Below are 12755 nucleotides of genomic sequence, written 5' to 3' on the forward strand. Positions count from 1 at the left end.
GGTGAACCCAGCCTGAGGTGAATGGAAGCTCTGAGCCAGGCTCGCAGCTGTGATCACATGTCATAAGCGGCAAGACTGGCTGCCAGGACCAGAGCTTCCACCAGTCCTAGTGGGACCGGATGCAGGGGTAGCCGGAATTGGCTCGTCTCAGGGAACAGTCTCTAGGGGTGGAAGGCAGGCAACCCGTGTATGGCTGCTGTTAGCAAATAAAACCAAAAGACACTAGCTACATTTCTATTTCAGATACGCATTTCTTAGCGTAAGTATGTTCCATGTAACGTTCATTATTAGCCTAAAATTCAAGATTAACTGCATGTTTTCATTTGTTGTTGTTGTTGTTGTTAAATCTGGTAAATCCGTGTCTGCCCAAATATCTAAGTTCACAGCATCTGCCCAAACACCCAAATTCATACAAAACACCCAAAACACCCCAAAAAACACACAAATTGCCACATTCAGTTTCCTTAGTCCAGCTTCAGAACAACGCATGACTCCCATCTGCCTCCACAGTGTAACCAGGACTCCCTGGCCTCAGATCTTCTGCAAGCCCAGCTGACCTGCTTAAACCCTTTCCCACGTCTACCCATGTGTTCACTGAGCACCTACTGGGTGTAGGCACCAGGTACCCATTGGTTTCATTCTCATTGGTTTCTCATAAGACACAGGAGCCCATAATAATTCCATTTACCAATGAAAAGACAGGTGCTCTAAGGTATATGCCTTAGATAGGGTTTTTGTTGCTGTGAAGAGACACCATGGCCACAGCAAATCTTATAAAGGAAAACATTTCATAGGGGTGGCTCACTTACAGTTTCAGAAGTTCAGTCCATTATCATCATGGTGGGACATGGTGATGTCCAGGAAGACGTGGTGCTGAAGAAGTTGCTAAAAGTCCTGCATCTTGTAGGCACCGGGAAGTGGTCTGAGACACTGGGTGGTATCTTGAGCATACATGAGACCTCAAAGCCTGCCCCACAGTGACACACTTCCTACAACAAGACCACACCTACTTCAACAAAGTCACACCTCCTAATAGTGCCACTTACTGTGAGATTATGGGGGCTAATGTCATTCAAACTGCCACCATGTATTTATTTGTTTATTTTGTGTGCACCTGTGTGTATTTGTGTGTGGATGAGTACATGAGTGTACACATGCTTACAGAGGACAGAGGACAACCTTAGGTGCCATTCCTCAGAAGCCATTCTCCTTCTTTTCTGAGACAGGATATCTCATTGACCCTAGGAATCCAACTGTGTCTGCCTCCCCAGAACTGAGATTACAAACACATACACACACACACGCACACACACACACACACACACACACATGCACACACACACACACGCGTGCGCGCGCGCACACACACACACACACACACACACCTGCCACACTAGCCTGGGATTCCATATAGAGACCAGACTGACCTCAAACTCTTAGAGATCCACCTTCCTCTGCTTCCTGAGTGATAGAGTTAAATGCATGTGCCATGTGCCACCATGTCCATCAACACCTAGTTTTTTAAGTTTTGTTTTTTTGTTTTTTTTTTAACCCAGGTCCTTACGCTTGCAAGGCAAGCACTTTCCTGGTTTTGCCGCTCCCCAGTCTTAGCTAGTGTTACTTAGAGTGAATTCCTTGGGCCAGCAGCAGTAGTAGCACTTGGGACTGAGTTAGGAATGCGCATTCTCCACCTACCCACCTGCCAGACCTAGTGAGTCAGAAACTTTGAAGGGGGGTTGGCAGTTGTTAGTGTCTTACGTAAGTCCCTTTCCTTCTCTCCGAACTCTTGATTTGACACTTGGTCTAATAAGGGATCTGAAATGTGTAAATCTCCACCCAGGCAGAGATTAAACCACAGTGGAGGCTTTCAGGTAGGTTGTTTATAACCTATGAACACTAGGGCCGAAGACGGCCCTGGGCATGCCATATGGGCTTCACAGTCATGGGTGCTGGGTCTAAGAAGGTGCCAGTCAATCAACTACCATTTAAGGTGAGTACGGCTGCAGGAGCCCATAGCCAGGCTAAGGGGTTCAGAGAGCTTTCTCTAAGATATATGTAGGCCTGAAAACTCAGTTCAAATTAGAAGATGATTGGAGCATTATGGGGCTTACCTTATAGGAAGGCCAAATGGTGCTACCTGGAAGTAGTTCCGTGTTGGCGAAGCAAGGTGAGGAAGGTGGTTGTGATATTCCCTGCCCTAAGAGCAAAGGAAAAAACATGGTGGGTATCGTGGAAGCCCTCCATATATTTGGATTTTCAATATTTGAAAAATATATATATATTTTTTCTACGTAAAAAGAGCACTTCGGAAAACAGAGGGTGAAGAGGGTGAGCAAGACCCAAGGGGTGCTGGGCCTTTCCATCCCTCAGATCAAGAGAGCCTCTGGCCTCTAAGGCATCTACAGAGATTCGACTCTCAATTACATCCACCAGTAGGCTAAAGGTTCCGAAGCCCAGCCCATGCTCTGAGTGCAAGGCCTGATCTTCCACGGCTAGCAAAGGGGAAGGGCTTGGGAAGCAGCTTCTCTGGCCCTGTCTCCTCTAGGCTCTCCCTCTGCTGCCCCTGCCAGAGAAAAGCCTGTGGTGCCAGCTGAGGATTGACTGGCTTCGCCATGTTGCCTGGCAGTATGCGGGCTCCAACTGCCTCTCTCAGGAACAACGTCAGATGGCTGAGCCTTTTCGGAATTTGACAGTGAATTCTGACCTAATGAGGAAAACCCGAAAGACCACTGTGTAAAGTGGAGCTTTCCGTGTCTTGAAAGAAAATTCCCCAGCAGGCTAGGGATGCATCTCTGTCGGTAGAATGCAAAAGACCCTGGGTCCAAACCCCAGCTGTTCATAAAACTGAGCAAGGTAGAAGCAGGAGGATGAACAATTCCAGGTCTTCTTCTTCTTCTTCTTCTTCTTCTTCTTCTTCTTCTTCTTCTTCTTCTTCTTCTTCTTCTTCTTCTTCTTCTTCTTCTTCTTTTCTTCTTCTTCTTCTTCTTCTTCTTCTTCTTCTTCTTCTTCTTCTTCTTCTTCTTCTTCTTCTTCTTCTTCTTCTTCTTCTTCTTCTTCTTCTTCTTCTTCTTCTTCTTCTTCTTCTTCTTCTTCTTCTTCTTCTTCTTCTTCTTCTTCTTCTTCTTTTTGAGACAGGGTCCCAGGGTCCCATTATGCAACCTTGACTGGCCTGGAGCTTGCTTTGTAGATCAGGGGCTGGCCTTGAACTCACAGAGATCCACCTGCCTCTGCCTCCACAGTGCTGGGATTAAATGCATGTGCCACCATCCCTGGCCTGAGACTTTATCTTAAAAGAAAAAAAATTCTTCACAGGCTTCTCAACTGTTAAGAGCGCTGATTGCTCTCCAGAGGGTCTGGGTTCAGTTCCTAGCACCCACATAACCGCTCATAACCATTTGTAATTCCAGATTCAGGGGATCACACACCCTCATCTGGCCTCTGTGGGCACTAAATGGATTAAAAAAGAAAGATAACCTTCAGGACTCACTGACTGCCCAAAATGAAAACAGAGAAACTGTGTCCAAGAATAAAATGGAGAACAATGGAGGAAGATAACCCTCTGGCCTCTACATGTGCATACACGAGTGAGCATACCCACATGTATCTCATCTGGGTAAGTACTCATGCGCGCGCACGCGCACACACACACGTAACTCATCTGGGTGAGTGCTCATGTGCGCACACACACATGTATCTCATCTGGGTGAATACTCACGCACACACATACACACACATGTAACTCATCTGGGTGAGTGCTCACACATACACATACACACACATATATCTCATCTGGATGAGTACTTATACACACAGACATATACACACATATACACATGTATCTCATTTGGGTGAATACTCGCACACACACACACATACACATGTATCTCATCTGGGTGAGTACTCACACACACACATACACACACAAGAATCACTCCCTCACGTGCTATTGTATCTTACATCTTGAGGCTAGCTGGTGTTTGACCCCCCTCCACGGGAATGTGGACCCTGGGAGGACAGGATGTTTGGTCTGTCCTCACTAATTGAGCGTAAGACCGGGGTCTGACACACACTAGGCCTCCAGTAAAAGCAAGTGAACCTGTAGTCACATCTTCGATTGTCCTGTCTCCAGCCCAGTCTCAGTCCCTTGGAACTGCTACTGGCTTCTTTTCCCAGGATGCTGGAACCTACCCCAGGGAGCAAGACTTGTCGGGTGTCTGCCCACCTTGGGGCCCTGAGAGGATACTGGTTGTTTGACCTTGTATCCCTGCCAAGTTGCCAGCGTGTGTGAAACGATTAATTCCAGCTTATTGTTATTGTTGATTTTGAGGGTTATGATAAGCGGGTAAAGGGACAGCAAAGGAGGACAAGGAGCAGACAAGTGGACAGACAGTCAGAGTGGGGAGAAAAGGCACTCACAGCTTTCCTGAGGTCCCTGCTCTCTCGGTTTTCCTAGCTGTGCTTAGAGCAGCAGCCAGCAGCCAGCCAGGGCTATGTGCCACGTACCATGAGCATGAGCCACGTGGCAGAAACAGGCCTGTTGAATCATGGAACGCTCGGCTTCTACTGGCTTGTGGAGCTTGGTGTGTGGAGTATTTTTGCTTTTTACAGTCCAGCTGTCTGTAATGATTTCCTTCCCGTGGCCTTGCTCACCAAAGTGTCCCTGAGTGACTAGCTGAGTCACTGCATTCCTTGCCGTTTAGGACACTGGCCCAAGCACCGAGGACCAGTTCTTTCATGGAGGTGGAACCTTTGTGGGTTGCCGAAGAGTACCCAGGGAAGACAGAACAAAGAACTCCCGTCTTGCATTTGCACCCTTCCTCGGAAATATAATTTAGAAAACAAGCAAAAATAAGCAAGAAATTCCGTTTGTTAAATCACCAGGAAATGGCCACAGCCTGAAGAATTGTCAGTGACCGCGAGGTCAGTACCAAATTGAAATGGGTGGGACCTACTAGAAACCAACGTCCATCCCTTAGTTGCAGTATGAAGGTCTGAAATCCAAATATAGAGAATTCTCCAGCCACCTGGTGGGACTGTCAAAGTGTTCATCTCCTCTGTAATATAGGAGTCAGTTCTTGGTAAAAATCAAATATGTATCCCCCCCCCAAAAAAAAGAGAAAAAGATGAAAAAAAAGCCGGGCACATGCTTTTAATCCCAGCACTTGGGAAACAGAGACAGGTGACTCTCTATGAGTTCGAGGCCAACCTAGTCTACAGAGCGAGTTCCAGGATAGGCTCTAAAGCTACAGAGAAACCTTGTCTCGAAAAACAAAAGAAAAAGCAAACAAACAAAAAAATCAAATGTGCACATGGCTCACAGTGTAGCATTCTCACTTCTGGGGTGGTCTCTGAGAAAGTTTGCTCCTTAAAAATAGAAAGAGATTATCTGTTGGCGACAGGTGGGGTTTGGAGTAAAAGGAGCTCTAGTGATTGAGCAAACAAAGGATTGCACATGGACGTTGTTGCTTTGCCAACTTGGCACAGCTTATTTCCTGCCGTGGATGGTCCAGCCTATTATAGACAGCACCATTCCCTAGGTAGGGGGTCCCAAACTGTGGGGAAATCTAACCAAGCACAAGCAAGCAAACGAGCATGAATGTGTTGATTTCTTTTTACCTTTGATTATATGTAATATAACTGTTCGACTAGCTGCCTTGACTTCCCCATGGTGGGCTGTAACCTGAAATTATAAGTGGGAAAAGAAAATCCTGCTTTCTTCCCTAGGATCTTTTTGCCAGGATAATTTTATCACAGCAACAGAAATGAAACTAAAACATGGGCCTTGAAATCCTGCATGGTAGTAAAAACAATCAACCCCCACCCCAAACCCCCATAGATTAGCTGTACCTACTGCAGCAAGTGTGGGGCTTACAGTTAAAGTGGGGAAAAGAGTAAAAGAGATTTTAAAATAACGTTCCTGTTTCATTAAGGCATAATTAATGTACAGTAAACCATACATGTTTAAAGTGTTCAGTCTGAGCTTTCGCATGGGTATGCAAGATATTGATTAGGATAATGAATGTATACAGTGTGTCTCAAAATGATCAGCACACACACACACACACACACACACACACACACATACAAATGGGCAGATGTTTAACACCTACCATCAAATTTTAAGGGCTGGAGAAATGGTTCAGAAGTTAAGAGCGCTGGCTGCTCTTCCAAAGGTCCCAAGTTCAATTCCCAGCAACCACATGGTGGCTTACAGCCATCTATAAGGAGATATGGTGCTTTCTTCTGGCATGTAGACATACATGCAGGTGGAACACTATGTACATATTCAGTAAATAAAAATTTAAAAAAATTTTAAAACGTTAAACAGTATATTTACACATACAGTGTAGGTACTATAATTCCATGATTATAAGGGTAAATGTTTGGGCCCCCTAAAAAATCTGAAAGAATAACTATTGTGGTGGTTTGGATAAGAATGGCTGCCGTAGACTGATATATGAATGTGTAGTCATCAGGTAGTGGAACTGTTTGGAAGGATTAGAAGAATCAGGAAGTGTGACTTTGTTGGAGGAAGTGTGTCACTGAAGGTGAAACTTGAGGTTTCAAAAGCCCACACCAGACCCAGGCTCTCTTTCTACCTATGTGTGAAGCAAAATGTAAAGTTCTTAGCTCAAGAGCCACACCTGCCTGCATGCTGCCATGCTCCCTGCCTTGATGATAATAGACACTAAGCCTCTGAAACCATAAACGAACCCCCAATTAAATACTTTAAGACTTGCCTTGGTGTGGTGTCTCTTCACAGCCAGAGAACAGTGAGTGACTAAGACAACTCTTTCAAAACTGTATGACCCTATTTGTACACATTCCCTGCTGTTAGCTAACTGGTGTTGGAGCACATATTTAGTCCCAGCACCCAGGAGGAAGAGGCAGGCAGATCTCTGTGAGTTTGAGATCAGTCTGGTCTACAGAGTGAGTTCCAGGACAGCCAACACTATTATACAGAGAAGCCCTGTCTCAATAAATAAATAAAAAAGAAAAGAAAAGAAAACCAAAATAACAAAATAACAAAGCAAAACAAAACATTCCCTGCCATAGCTGGAAACACATTTTGCTAATGTATACTGTACCACAGAACTTCTGTGTGTCTGTTATTCTATGTCTGTATCTTAGTCTTCAGGGTAAGGTGATGTGAATTCCCCTCTGTATGCTGTGAATATGTTTTATTATCATTGGTTAATGAATAAAACTGTTTTGGCCAATGGATTAGCAGAGCAAAGCCAGGAGGGAAATCTGAACAGAGATGTAGAGAGAAAGTAGGCAGAGTCAGAGAGACGCCATGTAGCTGCCGAAGGAGAAAGACACCCAGCACTTTACCTGGTAAACCACAACCTCATGGCGATACACAGATTAATAGAAATGGATTAATTTAAGATGTAAGAGTTAGTTAATAAGAAGACTGAGCTAATAGGCCAAACAATGTTGTAATTAATAATAGTTTTTATCTGATTATTCGGGTCTGGGCGGCAGGGAAAGGAAAGAACAGTCTTCTCTACAGTAGGTGAATATTACCACAGTCGAAACGACTCCCTAGCTTGGACTTGATTAACACATCACAAATGTTATCACGATGGACGCCTGTTTTCTGATTTACAGCAGAGAGCTGTGCCCATAGCTTTCTTCTGTTCACTCACCTGCAGGACAGTTTCTCCTCCTCTCCAAGCAGATGTTCCAGCAGAGGGTTGGGGGGTTGTCCACTTTGTATTACAGAACTTTCCCTTTAGCCATAAGAAGTGGTAGAGGGTTCTAGGGACAAAGGCAGGTTTGATTTTGTCAGAGTATGAGCTTCATGAACTTTTTATAAGGTATATCTTTTGTGTCTGGCTTGCTTGGTTCAACATTCTTTGAGAGTCTGGGTAAGTGTGTGTGTGTGTGTGTGTGTGTGTGTGTGTGTGTGTGTGTGTGGTGTTCCTGTGGATGAACATGTACAGCTGTGTGTGTGTGTGTGTGTGTGTATGTAGTATATGTATGTATGTGTATGCGTATAGTCAGAAGTCAAGCTTGGATATTGTCCCTTAAGAGCTGTCCACAGTGTTCCTTAAAACAGGGTCTCTCATTGGCCTGGAGCTCACAGATTAAGCTAGGGTGGCTGGCTAGCAAGTCCTAGAGATCTGCCAGTCTCTACCACTAGTGAGATTACAAGTGTGAGCCACCGTACTTTGCTTTTTAACCAAGCTTCTATGGATTGAATTTAAGACCTCATGCTTACACGGCAAGCACCTAAGATACTGAACTATTTCTTCAGTCCCTCTTTATGAGATTCTTCCATGTTTTATTATCTGTAGCTCTTTCAAGACCAAGTTCTTTCTGGGCGGAAAACTCTGCTTCAGTTACCTTGTTCACTACAAAGGCACAAAACACTTTCTACAGCCTACTTGCTGTCTTGTCTTATCCCATATATGCTATTTCTAGGGCTCGCAAAATATTCTCAAGTTCATCAGCCTTCTTGGGATCACCTCTCCACTCATGCGGCAGACCCAATCATTAAGGTTTGTATAGGAAGATGACTACCCTGCGATCCCCACACCCCTTTGCCAAGATGATCTCTCAGAGAGTCTAGATTCTCCAGCTTTTGATTTTTAAAAAAAATTTATTTTTTAAAATTTTTGTGTATGATTGTTTGCCTGCATGTGTGTATGTGTACCACATGTGTGGAGTGCCCTCAGGAGTCAGAAGAAGGTGTAGGATCCCTCAGAACTGGAGTTACAGTCGTGGGTTCTGAGAATTGAAACCAGGTCCTCTGGAAGAGCAGTCATTGTCTGTAACTGTTGGCCATCTCTCCAATCCTTATTTTTATTTATGTGTATATGTGCATGAGAACATGTGGGTATGTTCACATGGGTGCTAGATTCCCTGGAACTGGAATTACGGGTAGTTGTGCTCTGTCTGACATGGGTGCTGGGAACTGAACTTGGGTCCTCTGCAAAAGCAGTACTAATTCATAACTGTTGAACCTTCTCTCTAGACCCATTACACTAATTCACATGCATACACAGACGCATTGCAAGCTAGAATCTACATCTGAGAAAGACTGTGAGGATTTTTCCTTTCTGAGTTTGCTTAATATACTTTCTGGATCCACCTGCTTCCCTGAACATTTCATAATTTCATTTTTCTTTACAGCGGGGTAAAATCCCATTGTGTATTTGAACCACATTTCCATTATGTGCTTGTCTATTGGTGAGCATCTGAGCTGTGAATAGATGAGTGAAAATACGGCTGTGCCAGCATCTTCATGGTAGGATGTGGAGTCCTTTGGGTAAATACCTAAATTCCACTTTTTTCTCCCCCAAACACACCCAGATTTTTAAATTGGTTTTGAAGATCCAAACTCATATTCTCAAGCTTGAGTGGCTAGCATTTTACTCACTGAGCCACCTTCCTAGGACATTTTAATTTAAAACAACTTTTAAATTATATTTATTTCTTTATGGGACCAGAAAACTGGCAGGAGTCAGTTCTTGCTTTCTACAGTGTGGGTTCTGGGAATGGGACTCAGATTTTCAGGCTTGGTAGCAAGCGCCTAACCTGCTGAGCCCTCTCACTGGCCCCTTTTCTTTCTAAGAAGAATAATTTGATTCTTTGATTAAATATCATCAATAACTTCTCCCCCTTTTCTGACATACCTCCCTACCACTAGTACGTGTGTGCTGCTTATTGCCTTTCTGTTGTAAGGAGGCCACTTAGTCATTCCGGCCATCCGGCAGCTCAGACCTGAAATAATCACACAGAAACTATATTATTTAAATCACGGCTTGGGCCATTAGCTCTAACTTTTTATTGGCTCTTACATCTTAATTTAACCCATCTCCATTAATCTGTGCATCACCATGAGGTCGTGGCCAACCAGGAAAGTTTCAGTGCATCTGTCTCCCTTGGCTGCTCTATGGCTTCTCTCTGACTCTGCCTTTTTCCTCCCAGCATTCAGTTTAGTTTTCCCCACCTAGCTCTGTTCTACCCTAACAGGCCAAGCCAGTTTTTTTATTCAATAATGGTAATCACAGCCTACTGAGGGGAACCCCACATCATCTTTCCTGAAGCCACTTCTTGTCATCTCTCTAGATTCAGCTTCCAGCTTCCAATGCCATTGGGAACCCTTTCCATGCTGGCCTGTATCTTCTTTGGCCTTTTGGTTGTTCTCCCCTGCCTCTGGTACTAGGGATTGAACTCAAGGCCTTGACTATGCCAGGCAAGCACTGTGCACCCCAGTTGCAGCTCTCTCCTCTTTTTAATTTTTTTTTTGTTTTTTTTTTTGATTTTTGAGACAAGGTTTCTCTGTAGGTTTTTTTTGGTGCCTGTCCTGGAACTAGCTCTTGTAGACCAGGCTGGCCTCGAACTCACAGAGATCCACCTGCCTCTGCCTCCCGAGTGCTGGGATTAAAGGCGTGCGCCACCACCGCCCGGCCTCTTTTTAATTTTTATCTCAAGACAAGGTCTTGCTAAAGTTGCCAAGGCTGGCTCAAATTTGTGATCTTTCTTCCTTAGCCCCTGAATACCTGAGATTGCATGTAAATACCACCATGCTTGCCACACACTGGTAAGTATACCCTCTGTGCCATGTTTCCCAAAGCAGTTGATATTTGCATATTTTTTTTCCAGATCCATACCGTTTCTGTCTCTTCTGAAATATGCAGTTTCTTGGCATCTGGGAGAATGCCTTTCTATGTATGCCCAGAGTACCTGGACCAGGAAAGGTGCTTGGAAAAGTTGGTTGAATAAATGAAAATAAATTGGAGCACAACCTCTTGTATATACTCATTCATTCAAGAAATAGCTATTCGGTTCCTGAACATATCTGCCCATGTTCCAGATGTTGAAAATAAACAAAACAACATTCCTGCCCCGAGGGACACAAGAGATGAATATTGGGGTTATAAGGGCCAGGAAGAAAAGTAAAGCAGAACAAAAGGAGACAGGGTGATGGAAATTTGGGCTTGACGTCCGTGGAAGGAAATACCTTTTGGGTAGAAATTTGAAGTGAGAACACATCTTTCTGGTGCCCAGGAGAAGACAGACTAAGTGCAAAGATCCTTCCTGTTGCAGGAGCAGGAAGGAGGCTAGTGTGGCTGGCTGAGGAAGGAGGAAGGAGACGTACTTGTCAGAAGAAAGAGCAGATTGCATGGGATCTAGGAGCCCCTGGAATAAAGCTTTTGATTTTTACTATGTCCAATATAGAAATGATTTAGGCTTTAGCAGGATCCCTGTGGCTGCTGCGTTGAGCACAGGCTGTAACGAAGGGGAGCCGGGAAGGGAAAAGCTCCTGTAGTATCCCCAGTACAGACTTCTGAAGGTAGGGCCAGCAGGCTTGCTAATGACTGAGATGGCTATGATTGGAAGAGAGAGAGGTGAAAGGTGGCTGCGACCGGGTTTGGCCGGGTCATTACAAATGCCAGACTCGACGTGAACCGTAATGGTTGTGCGATGACCATATGCAATATGTTAAGGAGCAAGTTTTAGTGTTTGACTCTGGACATGTTAAATTTGACACATTGCATACGTTTACTAACTGTAATAAACTCAGACTTTTTTCCCCCTTTGAGGCAGGGTCTTACTATGTAGCTCAGGCTGACCCGAACTTGAAATCCTCCTGCTTCAGTCTCTTCGAGTGAGATTACAGCTGTGGGCCATCACACACAGCTGTAAATTCAGTCTTGTTTTAAACACTCAACGTCAAGATGCGGTGCAGAAAGTTTTATATAGACTGCCATTTAATCCTCTCACTTACCCTATCTCTCCTAATATTTCACTGTCTTTCGTGGGTGGCAGATTGTGGCCAATTGATGTTAGACATAAGCAGGTTTGGGATTGGGACCCAGTCAGTCTTCAGAGCTGTTTGTTTATCAGGGTTCGAAGGGCGAGGGCTACTTTCGGAACAAATTTGCCACAGACTGGGGTTCCGTTATAAAAAAGAAGCCCGGAACGTGAAACAGGATTCTATCCCAGGCCAACAGCAGCTGTGAAAAATGAACATGATGGGACAGGTGTTTGAAAGCTCTAGTATCCTAAGATATTAGGGAAGCGGCGACCATAAGTTCCTTTAGGCTACTACACTACAACCTGCAGTGAAACCTTTGCGGTGTCAAAATAAAAAATCTCCCTAATATTGGTGGTTTGGAATAACTGCACTGAGGAGGTGGGCCGCACGGGTTTGGGATCCTTGCCCAGACTGCCCTCTAGAAGGACCAGGCTATGGAGCACAAAGGCAGGGAACCGACAGGGCCTCAGCATCCGCCTCCGTATCCGCCTCCTCTACCCACTTCGTCCTCCACACAGAGAAGGCAGGCGGGTGGCTGGCCGGCGCATGCGCTCTGGATAAGGCCCGCTCCCTGCGACGTCAGGGGGATCGCGCCCGTTCCCAAAGCCCCGCCCCCTAAAGCCTGAGGCGACCTGGGCTGGGGGGTGAGGGGTAGGGGAAACGAGCCACGCCCCCAGCCGAATCGAGAGGGGCCGATCGGAGCCGAACGCCTCCGAGCACGACCGAGCTCGGCCGAGCGGTCGGGAGTCGGTTGGTGCAGCTCGTCCCCGCCACAGAAGCAGTCCGTGGCTCTGGCGTCGCCGCCGCCGCCACCACTGCCGCCGCTGCCGCCTCCGCGGGGCCTGCGCCGGCTGGCCGCCCACCCGCCAGGGAGGGAGGGAGGCCCGCAGCGCGGGGAGAGCGGCCGGGCCGCCGGTGCCGCCGTCGCCAGGTGAGCGCTCGCCAAGGCCCGTCGTCCCCTTAGCTGTCAGTACCCCGTGTC

General features: G+C 45.8%; 1 long non-coding RNA gene across 1 annotated transcript; it reads right to left on the minus strand.

The window, feature by feature from the left end:
• Positions 1 to 815: 815 nt before the first annotated feature.
• LOC148120581 (uncharacterized) lies at positions 816 to 4552 on the minus strand. Its single transcript, XR_015739135.1, has 3 exons — positions 4417 to 4552; positions 2112 to 2197; positions 816 to 989 (listed from the first exon to the last, which is right to left on the minus strand). It is a non-coding gene; the product is annotated as an uncharacterized LOC148120581 (long non-coding RNA).
• Positions 4553 to 12755: the final 8203 nt, after the last annotated feature.

The sequence above is a fragment of the Myodes glareolus genome, chromosome 10 (assembly GCF_982192425.1).
Source record: "Myodes glareolus chromosome 10, mMyoGla1.1, whole genome shotgun sequence".
NCBI lineage: Eukaryota > Metazoa > Chordata > Mammalia > Rodentia > Cricetidae > Myodes > Myodes glareolus.